Source organism: Mirounga angustirostris, unplaced genomic scaffold (genome assembly GCF_029215605.1).
Source record: "Mirounga angustirostris isolate CCGP_5_RB_7025 unplaced genomic scaffold, mMirAng1.0.hap1 SCAF_10, whole genome shotgun sequence".
Taxonomy (NCBI): Eukaryota; Metazoa; Chordata; class Mammalia; order Carnivora; family Phocidae; genus Mirounga; species Mirounga angustirostris.
This window is the reverse complement of record NW_026991718.1, coordinates 33,318,868-33,332,567: the sequence shown is the minus strand read 5'-3', so window position 1 is coordinate 33,332,567 and position 13,700 is coordinate 33,318,868.

Genomic DNA, 13,700 nt, shown 5'->3' with positions numbered 1-13,700 from the left:
CAGTAGTTTTAGGAGAATCACACAGATGGAACAGTGCTGGGTGTTTGGAGATTGTGTCTTAGTTTTGATTTTCCCCAAAGCATACTCAGAGATAAGGATTTGGGTGCAAGTAGGTTTTTGGAAAGTGATCCCAGGAAACAGAATGGGAATGGGAAAGTGAGAGGAAGGGAGGAAAGCAAACAGAGGGATATTGTAGTGAATTATTCCGGTTGGGAATTATATTCGTGCTGTCGTAGGTCCTTCTGAGACACTGTGGAATGTGCCTCAGAATTATCTCTCTGAGGGCGGATTCAGCTGCCCTGCTCATGGGTTTAGCAGGCTCCTTTGGCAGAGAATGTCCTCTGGCAGATATGAAGGGAGAAAGTGTGCAGTGACTTTCAGGGAAGACTGAGGGGGTATAGTGGGGTTCTGTAAACATCTGCTCCAGATAGATAAAAGTGATCTTAAAAGTGATGGATAAAAGGAAAATTCCAGAATCTTTATACCAGTGAAATCTATGTTAATTTCCAGAAAAAAATGCCTATTGTTTTTGAACTCTCAGAGAAAAAACACTGGAACTAAATAATGCCATATTAGCCTCATTAAAAAACAGACTACTAGAATAGTTCACCAGAGATCCTGATTTAGAAGCTCATGTGGTCAACATTTTTTTTTTTTTAATGTATCCTGTAGACAAAAACAGATGAAAGTGCAGATGGGCAAATTCACAGGTAATTGATCAACAGTACCTAGAATGTTGAGGAATTATTCTTTGTTATCCTAGTTCAGTGTGTCTAGTCCTTTAAAGCTAATTCCTGTTCTTTTGAAAAATATAAAAATATCTCATGCCCACACAAGGATTTTGATATGTCCTTTTACTAAGGCCTGTGTCTCCTCTTGATCATGAGTATCTTTGACCTAGATGAAGGTGTGTAGGGGTGTGCCCTAAAGGTCTGTCCTGCACTGTTTTTATTTACGTATTTATTTTGTAAATGCTTTGGCTGAAGATATGAAAGTCATATCTGGTGATTTTCTGTCAGATGGATATTATGATCGATGACACAACTGGGTTCAAGACAGCTCTCAATAGACTGGAATGATGACCTGAGCCTAATGATTAATTTTATTAGGGAGGAAAGGTAAAAATTTGCACACAGGTGCAAAAAATAAAAATATGCCAATATAAGATGGGGAGTATCTGGCTTATAACAGTTCCTATAAGAAGGACCTAGGGGTTTGGTTCATGATAAGCTTAAAATGAACTAATTTTAATTTCAGCTGCCAAAAAAACCTAATGCAGTCTTAGATGAAAGACATAGCATCTTTTTTTTTTTTTTAAAGATTTTATTTATTTATTTGAGAGAGAGAGTGAGAGAGAGAAAGAGCACAAGAGGGGGGAGCGGGAGAGGGAGAAGCAGGCTCCCTGCTGAGCAGGTAGCCTGATGCGGGACTCGATCCCGGGACTCCAGGATCATGACCTGAGCCGAAGGCAGTCGCTTAACCAACTGAGCCACCCAGGCGCCCCGAAAGACATAGCATCTTTACGTCCAGAACAAAGATGTTCCACTGTATGTCTTACTGGTTCATTTTTAGCTGGGGGATTATGCTCTGTTCCAAAAGCATAGCTCTGTTCCAAAAGCATCATGCCACTCTGATATATACTGCACGCAAAGAAGATGATCAAAAGATCAGCATTTTTGAGCTGATGAGAACATTTGAGGCCACTTAGGTCCAAGCTCCTTAGCCCAAGTATGTACACATGGTGGTATGTGAGGCGTGCCAGGCATACAAGAAACCCTATGCCAAATTTACTGAATCTTCCAGGAGCACTAATATTACTTATTTGATGAGGGAAGGGGGGTTAAAGTTACTTAAGAGTTGAATAGTTTGAAAAATATTTAGGTTAAACCACATACTGTGATGTTATTAAACCACATAGGTAATATTATGAAGTAGAATACGAAGTGCACATAAAGTTTTAAGTTAAATTATGAGACCCCAAAGAAATTTCAGTTTGTAGAAGGTGACTTCTGAGAGCTGTTCCAGAACTCTCAAAACCATGATTTCAATCTGCTGTGCAGGTATTACAACAAATATTTACTGAGTACCTATTGTGTGCGAAGCACTGGTCCAAGTGCTTGAGATATATCTGTGAGTGAAACTAATACAGGGTCCTTGCCTTCACGGGAACTCCTAAGTAGAATAGTTCGAGACTCACAGCATGTCTTTATTTTATAGTTGAAAAGGTTAGGAGACACAGTTCTGAGTTCTGTTCCTAGTTCTGCCATTTGCTAGCTCTGTAACCTTGGGCAATTGTTTCATTTCTTTAGGTCTCAGTTCATTCATCTGTGTGATGGTGGCACAAGACCAGTCTACTTCATTGATGTGAATATTTGATGAGATATCATGGGCAAAGAGTACATGTTCATTAGGTCAAAAGATGATGGCAGTTATTACGGAGGTTAGATCGCTTGCTTAATTCCACACCATCAGACAGCATCAGGTTTATTCTCAAACTCAGGACTTCTGCTTCCACTTCTGAGCTCTTTTTGTGACAGCACAGTTCTGGGTGTTATAGCCTAGAAAATAAATAAAACTTGTTAGTACTTTTCTTCTTACTAAAATGATTCAGGCACAGAAAGAAAAAAATTAAGAAAATGTACAGATGCAGAAAACGAAGCAACAATAATAAAATAACCAAAAAACCCATTTTGTGGTCTTGCTTTATGTATTGGTGCTTCAAGGAATTCAAGCCTGAGCCTTCGATTCAAATCCCTCTCAGACTCGCGTTAACTCACATGATCTTTTTTCTGGGCATAGTTTTTCACCTGGTCCCCCTTGTCTTGGATGTTTCTTTGGACAGCCTCTTTGGCTCACAGATCACTGCTATTCTAGAATAGTCTCTCTGGATCTCTTTTGCCCCTCATTTCACAGCCACAGACCTATCTTGCCTCCACCTGTCTATCTGGGTTCTCAGAACCTATCCATGGGATCCATTGGTGAGATGGCTGAAAGACTACTTAGTGTGTGTGTGCGCCTGCATTCACGTGCAGGCATGCAATGTGAATTGTAGTTTCAGACTATAGTTTTGAAAAGTTCTAGAACACTTTGAACTTTATGGATTGTTAGACTCTGAAAGAAATTATCTGTGGGAGTTGCGTTTGGGGTAGGTGTTAAATATATATATATATATATATTGCTGGGGGTGTTTGTTGGGAGAAGTTTTATACAATGGAAAACCATTCCTTGCCACTCTGATATATACTGCACACAAAGAAGATGATCAATCCAGAACTTCTGTAATACAAAGAAAATATGACCCATAGCTTTTGGTCATAGCATTTTGACTCTGCAGCTTAGAAATTGAAACAAATTTTACCATAAAACACCGGAGAACGATGAAAGCTTCAGGGAAGCAAGCATACACTGTCTCTCATTCTAGTGCTTTATGGAATAAATGTAAAACATTTCTGAGGCTTTATCTGAAGTTCAGAAATTTTACACAATGGGGGTTATATGAATATCAGGCTTTCTGAATTAAGATTCAGATTTCGTACCTAAAACTTGGGGTGTGTACTGTTCCACATGACTGATTTTTTTTAGATACATCAAATATTCTGTTCCAGTATAATTAATGCCAATCTAATGACATCAGTGGAATGCACATGAAATTCTAAATGAATATGCCATTATACTTAACTCTTAGTTCTTACCTAAAGTCAGGGAACAGAAAAAAAAAAAAAAAAAGGCAGGGAACAACAAAAAAAACAGAAATAACCTTTTGTTATAACAGGAACTGTCAATGCAGCATATTTAGAACACATTGAATTGTAGAAGGAAAGTATGTATTCTTCAAGATCAAATTTTCACAAATCTGGAGACCAAGAATTATTCAAATTTGGATTTTTTTAATAGAATTTAGGTAGTAAGGTATTAGAGTAATCTATGATCACTCTGCAAACTAATACAGGTACTGATCTCTAATTTTGTCCAAATTCTTTTACTGACTTCTCTTTTGATATTTTTATAGCTCTAATACCCTTGGATATAAAATTTTTTGAGGAGAGCAGTGGTCTAATTAGAGGTATACTTTGGAAGATCCCCTGGTGGCACTTTATTAAATACATTGAAAGGAGAGAGGCTAGAGGAAGAGGTATGCTTGAGAAGCCACTATTCTGTAGGCAAGAGGTAGAAGGGTGGGGCCAACAGAGGGAAGGGGACAAGTGACATTCAAAGGGAATTAATGGAGCTTAATAATTGATTGGACTGGGGAGTAGGTGAGAGGGGAGCCCTCATAGATGTCTTTGAGGATTTGAGCTTGAGTTACCAAGAATTTTGGTGCACAGAACAGAAATTGTGGAGTCATAAAGGAAAACTGATTCGAGGGAGAAGGAAGATTAGCTTTATTCATCGATACACTGAGAAACTAGCACAGAAAGACATACTGGGGGAGATGTTTAACCAAACACCATGTAGGCATTAAACATAGGAAAGAGAGCAAGCATTGGGAGCAACGTTTGAGAGATAAGGACTGTAGAAGGGGCAGGTTGGAGATGGCAGATGAGTCCGCTAGAGGGGAAGATGCAAGCAGCAAAGGAGAGGGTCAGGGAAAAGGAATTCTAAAACTGTAGCTGTGGATTTCACTACGTTGACGTTCCTGTTATTTTTAAGCTCTCTGTGGGCTGCGTATTTTTGAGATCCCCAGAGAACCAAATGTTCTCTGGGGATCTGGTTATATCATTGTCTAGTGGCCCAACCTCAGCTGTCATCTAACAAATAAAAATTTGTGTGCCCTCTTTCTGTTTATGGTTTTTCTTTACAATCTCCATGTGTGTCCTAGCTCATTTATTTGTTTCTTTTGGTTTCCTATATCAATACTTTGATTGATGTTTGTCATTTTTGTTTTGACTCATCTCTAAGTTTTCAGTGTTCTTCTCTAATAGTGAAATCAAGGTTAGGCTACAGTGGTAACAAGGGCCTGGCTGTTACTTTGGAATCAACAGAAGTCATGACTTTGGAGGTCTCTGTGGTACTGTTGGTACTGTATGGTACCATTTGTTAATGTTGAAGGAAAATGAGAAATTCCAGACTGTTCGATCACAGGACATAGAGAGTGGAGGCAAAGCTCTGCACTGTGCGTGTGTGCACATGTGCTCATGTGTGGCAAAGTTAGCTCATTTGATAAAATAACCCATACCAATACAATGAGTAACTATTTCAAGGTCTAAAGTGACAAGTACAAACAATTTAAAATTTATGAAGAATGACGTCAGTCTCTCATGCCATTTGGGGTGAATCAGCCTTACAATTTTGTAATCAGTAATAGTTTACAAAATACTTTCACACATATATCTGGCCCCAGTCTCTCTCTCTCTCTCTCTCTAACCTTATTTCCTTCTTTTCTTCCTTTCGGTCATTTGGCTTCAGCCATCCTGGTTTCTTTGCTGTTCCTGGACAGTCCTAAGCATGTGCCTACCTCAGGGCCTTTCTTTTGCAGCTCCTTTGCCTGGAATGTTCTTCTTATAGATGTTGACACAGTTTACCCTCTCACTTCACTCAGATCTCCTCTCAGAAATCAATTCGTCAGAGAAAACCTGCCTCCCTTCCCCAATAAATGCATGTCTTACTGGTCATTCTCTATCCCCTTACTCTGGTATACTTTCCTTATGAGCACTAATTATTCCTTGAAGGTATACATCATCTACTTTCTTGATATCTGTTTCTTTCTTACTAGAATGTGAGTTCTAGGAGGGCTGTATCAATGATGCCTAGAACAGTGACATTCAGCAAAGTATTTGTTGAAATACATGTTGGAATGCATGAAATTGATTCTTAAAATAATCTTATGAGGCAGGCTAGAGAGATATCCCTATTTTATAACGTATTTTATAACGTTGGAGCTGGGGCCAGGAGAATTTGAATGAGTTATCCAAAACAGAGATTTGAAATCAAGGTCTCTTGGCACCAAGTTCATAGATGTCATAATTGATCACTTATATGCCCTGACAATTTTTTAATCTTAGGCCATGGACTGGATTTAATTTCATGCATACTTTCTGATACATTGTTTTTTTTAAGCCAAAGATTGCTACAATTATTAAAAATTCTTTTAAAATTTTGCTTGCTTTCTTCTCTGGAGAAAGCCAGTGAAAAGGGGATGTTTTAATTTTGCTGTGTTCAGCAAGTCTGTAGGAACATATTTATGAAGAATAGAGCTGCAAAATGACTCTGTCTTTTTTAGCATAATGCAAACAATTCTTAGTGTTGAAGGAGAGAAAAAAGATTTCATACTTCTCCTAACTCATTCTGACACCAGGCTCACAATTTAAAGAGAATTCTATGCTGTGTTAAGCCATCTGAGATTCAGGAGGAGGCCAAAAGGGATTAGGAATGTAAAGGTTTCATACCAGCCCCTGAGGCAATTTGTAGACTGGAAGAGGTTGGTCTTTTCCCAGTCCTTTAGCACACCTCTTTTCATTTTAGAAGTCTTTCTTTTTCTTTTCCTATTACTTTTTCCTTCCACCCTCCAATACTTGTTTGCTTTATGTAAGAAAAATGCCATTTCATTTATTTATTCACTTTGTCTATTCACTAAACATTTCTTAGTTGCTTACTGTCTGCCAGTTATTAAGTGCTGGGAATTTAAAATTTAATGAAGATACAGCCCCTGCCTTTAAGGAGTTCACTCTTTAGATGGCAGGATGGTCAATAAACATTAGTTATACAGTACATGGCAATACATGCTCTGATCCTATAAACACAGCATTTTCTAGGATCCCGAGCAGCGTTCTTAACCCAGATTGAGGAGTCAGGGAAAACTTCCCCAGAGGGCAATTAATGCTTGAGATGATGGTGACAACAAGAAAGAAAGCAAGAGCCAGAAATAGAGATATTTGTATGCCATATTATGTTCACTTATTTAAAAAAAATAGTTGGCCTGGGAGGGATTTTAAATAGGGAATGTTGTGATTAGATCTTTTTTCAATACACAATTCAATAGCTAATGTTGTGCAGGGGAGAAGTAATGATAGTAGCAGTAAGAAGGATGGAAGAATCAATCAGGTTTTAGGGATACGAAAGAGAGAATTTATTGCCAACATATATTGCCTGAAGGGCAGTGGTGAGTGAAGAGAATGAGACCTGTGGGACGATCCCCGAAATTCCTCGCTTGAGCTACATGTAGGCAGACTTGCTGTTCACTGAGAGAGAGGATAGAGGGAAAGGAAATTTGATTAGGGATGAGATGACAAATTTATCCAGTCATGTCATCTTTGACATCAAGTTAGAGATGCCCCAAAGTTAGTCAGATTACATATCAGAAACTCAGGATCAAGAATGATTAGATTCATATTTTGGAATGTTTGTCATCAGGAAAAAAGGAGTTGATCTTTTCAAGGGAAAGTCTATACAATGTGAAGAGAAGAACGGTGAGACTAGAAGTTTTGGGAAACAAACATATTGAGGATGAGAAGAGGAAGGTGGTTGACAAAGGATCATTAGAGAGGAAGAAGATCACCAATGGTTGATTGTTCAGTCACCCTACAATGCTTTTAATAATCAGATATTTCTTTCTTTAAACTGATTCATTTGCATCCTTCAAGAAATGGACCTCTATATCCCTACAGGATTTTAAAGAAGTCACCCAACTTAATTATCCATTAGAGAGGCAAAAGTTATGCATTTATCTCATCCAATGACAAATCAAGAATATCTGAAGTTAGGTAAGAAATGATCTATCATGAAAGGAAGCTTACCATTATTCTAAATAGTTACAGTTTGAAACATTAACTTGTCTAGATTGAAGGTGGCATTTTCAAAACTGAAACAACATGACACTTAGAATTTAGCTGCCATGTGGTGTCACAGCTTTATGTAAAATAAGACATAGACATTAAATAGATCTTGGATTGTAATAATGCACACTGTGCAAAGTGGAAGACAACACAGTGGTGAGTGGCCCCCTTTTTATTAAAAGACAAAACATGTAGGTATGGAATAAACCCAAGGAAGCTGGCATTCTTATCAACTGAAGGTAAATCAGATCTTTAGGATTCTAATTTTGCTGATTTCAGTCTGTTAGTAATATAGCCCTCTTTATTTCCCTGAAGTCTTGTCTTCTCCACTCTAATAAATAGTTCAATAGTTTCATAAAAAGATTGGAGCCCTGAACTGACTTTAAGTTTGTGGGGAAGGGGAGAGAAGGTGCCAGGAGATCAACAAGAGAGTAGAAAGGGGCATGAGACCAAGTATCGGGAATATGGGAAAGCATTTGCATTTATTTTCGTTCGTTCATTCGTTCATTCATTCATTCATTCATTCATTCATTCATTCATTCAATAAACAGGTATCGAGGACTTAATATGTGCAAAAAGATGTCAGCTGCAAGGGCACAGATGTAGTTGAACGAAAGATATATCCATATAAGTGAAATACCAGGTAGATCAAGAAGCAGTGATGGGCAAGGTCCAGGGGGTTATAGATACAGGTTATACATACACACATAGTTTGGGGGAGAAAAACCTTACTTTAAGCAGAACTATACAGAGAAGCTTAAAGGAGGGGGTAAAGTTTGAGCTGTGTGGGGAGTAAGATTTAAGAATGGTGATTCTCAATTCTGACTGATCAACAGAATCACCTGAGGAAACTTAAAAAATCATCAATGACTAGGCACCTCTTCAGACCACCTGAAACACTATGGGAGGGATTCCAGGAAGTTGTAAAAAGTTCCCCAGGTGATTCTCTTGTGCATTCAAGATTGAAAACCACTGAATTAAATTTTGGGCAAGATGAAGTTTCTGGTCCTTTTTCAGTCTGTGATTTAAACTAGAACACAGTTAAGTAAAATAAAATACTTATTTTTTCTATAACTGACTTCTTGTTCTATGACCTATAACTCCTTATAATTTAGTTCTTTTTATTTTTTATTTTTTGCATAAAACATTTAAAACAGGTTAAAATTATAAGAAATCAAGAAAGCAATTTGGCTTCACTTATTTAAAACAATCTTCCAAAATTATTCTGAATTTGTTATCATTTACCTCAGTTTCTAGTGCAGGGTACACTTACTATTCCCTCTGATTGTGAGAGAACTATTCAGTTATGGGCACTCTATCTCATAAGGCAGGTAAGTACACAAATACAGTTTGAGAGAAGATTTTTGCTGTAAGGTTTGGGAATTAAAATATTCTAAATTAAGCAGGAAAGCATAGTTAATAAAGAAACCATTCCTAGAGCATTCTGAATCATTGTGGATATTATTACATGTACCACTCAAATGTCCATAGGGAGAATTATATTATGCTGACAAATAGAACAAATGGAAAGCTAGGTAGAAAGTTGAAATGCTTTTTATTTTAGAGAATATAGATACCCTGTAATTTTTATTTTATATTTTATTTTGTTTTGTTCTGTTCTGTTTTGTCACCATACATTACATCATTAGTTTGTTTAAATTTTTTTTATTATTACTATTTTTTTATTATGTTATGTTAATCACCATACATCATTAGTTTTTGATGTAGTGTTCCATGCTTCACTGTTTGTGTGTAACACCCAGTGCTCCAGATACTCTTTTAATTTTTATTTATTTATTTTTTAAAAGATTTTATTTATTTATTTGACAGAGAGAGACACAGCGAGAGGGGGAACACAAGCAGGCGGGGGTGGGAGAGGGAGAAGCAGGCTTCCCGCTGAGCAGGGAGCCCAATGTGGGACTCGATCCCAGGACCCTGGGATCATGACCTAAGCCGAAGGCAGACACTTAACGACTGAGCCACCCAGGGGCCCCGATATCCTGTAATTTTTAAATGACATCTCCACTCTAAGTAAATCAAGGCAAAATTAAGTGAATAATGAATGAATTAAATGAATAAGCTCCAGACAACATCAGTTTAGTTGGTCCAGGTCCTACTGTTATGAGGATGAGGGGACAATATTCAGTTATATTGGTAGATAACTTGATATGAAGTGACTGGTAACATTTGCTTGTTATTTCCCCATTCCTAAAATATTTATTTTAGAATCATATGTGGGGTCAGCCATCTTTAAGGAAACCCAGTGGAGCTACCACTGCAAATGGTTTGCCTTACAGAAAGACTGTCAGGTTTTTGAAATTAACAAAAAAGTATTTAGTTTTGCAGCTGCCATCACAAAAAATATTATTTTATCTGCTTTCTATTCCTGAGGACTGCTTTTGAGTACATTCCTGTAGTCTTAATGTACTTTTCCTGAAGTTTTATGGTGACATTTTTCTCGATTTCTTAGTATATTTAGAGTGATGATGACTTTACATACATTCTTCAGCTGAAGCATCCTACAGGTACCCACTTCCAAGAAGTTAGTCCCTAAACTTGATGGGAGCCCTGTTTCCCTTGCCCACTCTCGTAAATAAAACAAAACTAACCTATTCCTGCCTTCTTTGCTGTTAACCCTGAAGTAAGATTTTTTAAAATTAGGTATGGTTATAGAATCAGAGCATTGGATTAACTGTATTGCGTTGACGCATTTATTTAACGTAGGTCAGATTGTTTAGTAGGGAGGAGAACGACTTGTTTTTTATTTTTTGAGCTATAAGTCACATCATAAAATTCATTGTTTTGAAGTATACAATTAGTGGTTTCTAGTATATCTGCAAGATTGTGCACCTGTCACCATGATTTAATTCTGGAACATTTTCATCCCCTTAACAAGAAACTCTGTATCCATTAGACTCCTCCTGTATAAAATTTCATTTAGTCCATGAAATAGCAGAGGGTTTTTCATGTAAGAGGATAATTGCAAGGGTAAAAAAAATGTCATGCAATACCACTTCCAGCAGAAGCTGGTAGATCGGCTTTCCCATTAGGTGTTACCTAGCATTTCTGTGAATCTTTCAGTCTTCCACAATTTTTTAAAAAAAAGGTTGATCTTCAAAATGATAATCTCAAGATTTGGAAGAGATGTGTTTTATAAATAGTCGAAGAAAAATTCGCCATGTTCAATATATGTTTAGTGTTAAATTCAAGTATAAGATATATATATATGCATATACATTTGTTTATGTATACATAAATGGCATTTTATTAATCGGAATATTTGGCTATGTAAAATTCCCCATTTTATGACATCACAGAATACTGTTTTTGTCCTTTCCTAGTGTAGTCTGGGATTCCATAGTACTTTGTGACTCAGACTTTAAATGTGATATTGTAAAAAGGCGTAAGAATAACAGATACAAAAGGGGTATTTTATTTGGACTGTGATTGCTCAGAAAGAATAACAGATACAAAAGGGGTATTTTATTTGGACTGTGATTGCTCAGAAAGTGAGTAATCTAGTAAGCTTTTGCAAAGCATAGGGGGTACGTAATATTTTGTGGAATGGAGGAAAATGGCCATAGCAGGCACTATTTAGTTTCTGTCCAGCCAAATTTTGGTCCTTAACTAATACCCAGTTGAGCATTTACTGTATGCATGACCCTGTCATGTGTGCTATGGCAAACTGAGAATTTTCAACTGAAAGTTAGAAGGACTAATTGTAAGCAACAGCTTCTAACCTTACAGGTAGTGTTTGAAAGTGAGTTCTCGTAGAGTCTGATATAGAGATTTTTACATTTATTTTTTTCTATCATGCAACCACAAATTAGTATGACTGATTTTTTCCTTTGGTCAAATAGATTGTTTACTTATTCAGTGACAGGGTAATTTGTTTTGCCATTTAGCTATCTTTTGTCATTTAGCCAATATGGTACCATAACAGCTGATGCTTTTTCAGGGGTTGAGTCAATGTTCTGTAAGCACATCAAGTGGCCAGACAAACCATGGTTAAGAGCATGAGATGTGATTTGGTGTCTAAAGCTAATAAAGAATGGGTTGGAAATGAAAGAGAAATTCTGGAAATTCCAACAGAGAATGGAAAGAAGCAATCCTTATTGTTGAAAGGCCAACAGGGAAATGAAAACTGTTTTCATTGAAGAGTTATATTTTTCAAAAGAAGATATTTAAAAAAATATTTATCTTGTAGATATTTTTACCTGTTTCTATAGTATCTGTGTTGAGTCTACACTTTCTTTATTGTATAATCCATTATTTTTAGATGATTTGCCTGATCATTGGCTTGATCTGATTGGTAGCACAGATGTATGAATTGATTGCTCATTAACTGACCATGATATCCAAAAATACCAGATCAGCTTTGGGTGTTGGGAATGGTATTGACCTGAATATTGATCACTATATTTGTCCAGAAACACTGATGAAGATTTTGCATATAGCCTTTGCAGTATAGGAAACAATGTCTAAATATTTCTGAATAGAATTTATACATTAAATAATTCTGAGACTAGAATGGTTAACAAAGAAAGGCACTGTGTCCTGAGAAATAATCCTAATTTCAAGATTTTATCCTTTTGCCAACTGGAAGTCTAAACCACTTAAGAGATTATTGTTTCTCATTTTAACTTACTCTACATTTCAGAAAATTGCCCAAGAAACCAGTTGTAATAAACATAATATATTATAGTAGATTCTGTCAAAAGAGAGTTAAATATGTACATAGGATATTGGGAAAGAAGTTATTAGAATGGGAAAGATGTAAATGATAATTAGCATGATTATAAAAATGAAATTTTAATGACATTATCAAATAGTTCTGAAATCACTGGTAGTTTAATTATTTTCACCAAAGCTTAGGTGGCGGTAATTGGCCAATGTGATGGTTTGTAGATCATCATGTGTCTTTTATAATTAGGATCTACATGTAATTTTTTAAACAAATCAGGATAGGGGCACCTGGGTGGCTCAGATGATTGAGCGTCTGCCTTCAGCTTAGGTCATGATCTCCAAGTCCTGGGATCGAGCCCCACATTAGGCTCCCAGCTCAGCAGGGAGTCTGCTTCTCCCTCTCCCTTTGCCTCTCCTGCTGCTTGTGCTCTCTCTATCTCTCTGTTTCTCTCTCTCAAATGAATAAATAAAATCTTTAAAAAATAAATCAGGATAATTTTGAGAATAGAAGGTGACATTCTTAATACTTAATGTTGGGACATCAAGTATACATTGGGATTGCCCCAGAAAAACATATAATTTGATTATATAATTTAAAAATAAATGTAGCAACTGAAAATCAGTGATACTGTTGATAGTTCAGTGCTAAATTTATTTGTGAGAAATCAGTTTTAATGATAAGATATAATAATCATATATATAATACCATAGTCAGACATGCATTGTATAAAGTGGGAAGCAGGTAGGCCCAGTGGAGTGCTGAGAAGCAGGTTGACATAAGTATTAGACTAAAATAGGGAGAGGGAAATAGACATTTCTACCACTGGCTTGTTAGAACTAGAGCATATTAGAATGAAATCTATCTTTATCTCCATCCCCTTGTTACATGTGATAAATAGCATTTCTTCAAAAGCTATCACCCAGATTAAATTTTAGGATGACCTGTATGGAGTGAATTTGGCTGAGTCCTGTCCTTTTGTGTCAACCAAGGCATCTAATCATTATTAACTGAATGAGTCATTTGTATTCCTAATGAGCTGTTTTGGCCATAATCTGCTTTTCTCTCCTTATAGCTTTGATTAGAATAAGAAGGCAAGTGATATTTAAATATGTTCATGTTGAGCTTATGTTAAACAATATACTTCTTTGCAAACATTGGTCAGAAGGATTCAAATTTTAAGCCAACTATGTAGTTTTTGTATAGCTTTGTATACTTTGTATAGCTTCTTGTTCAGCACATAC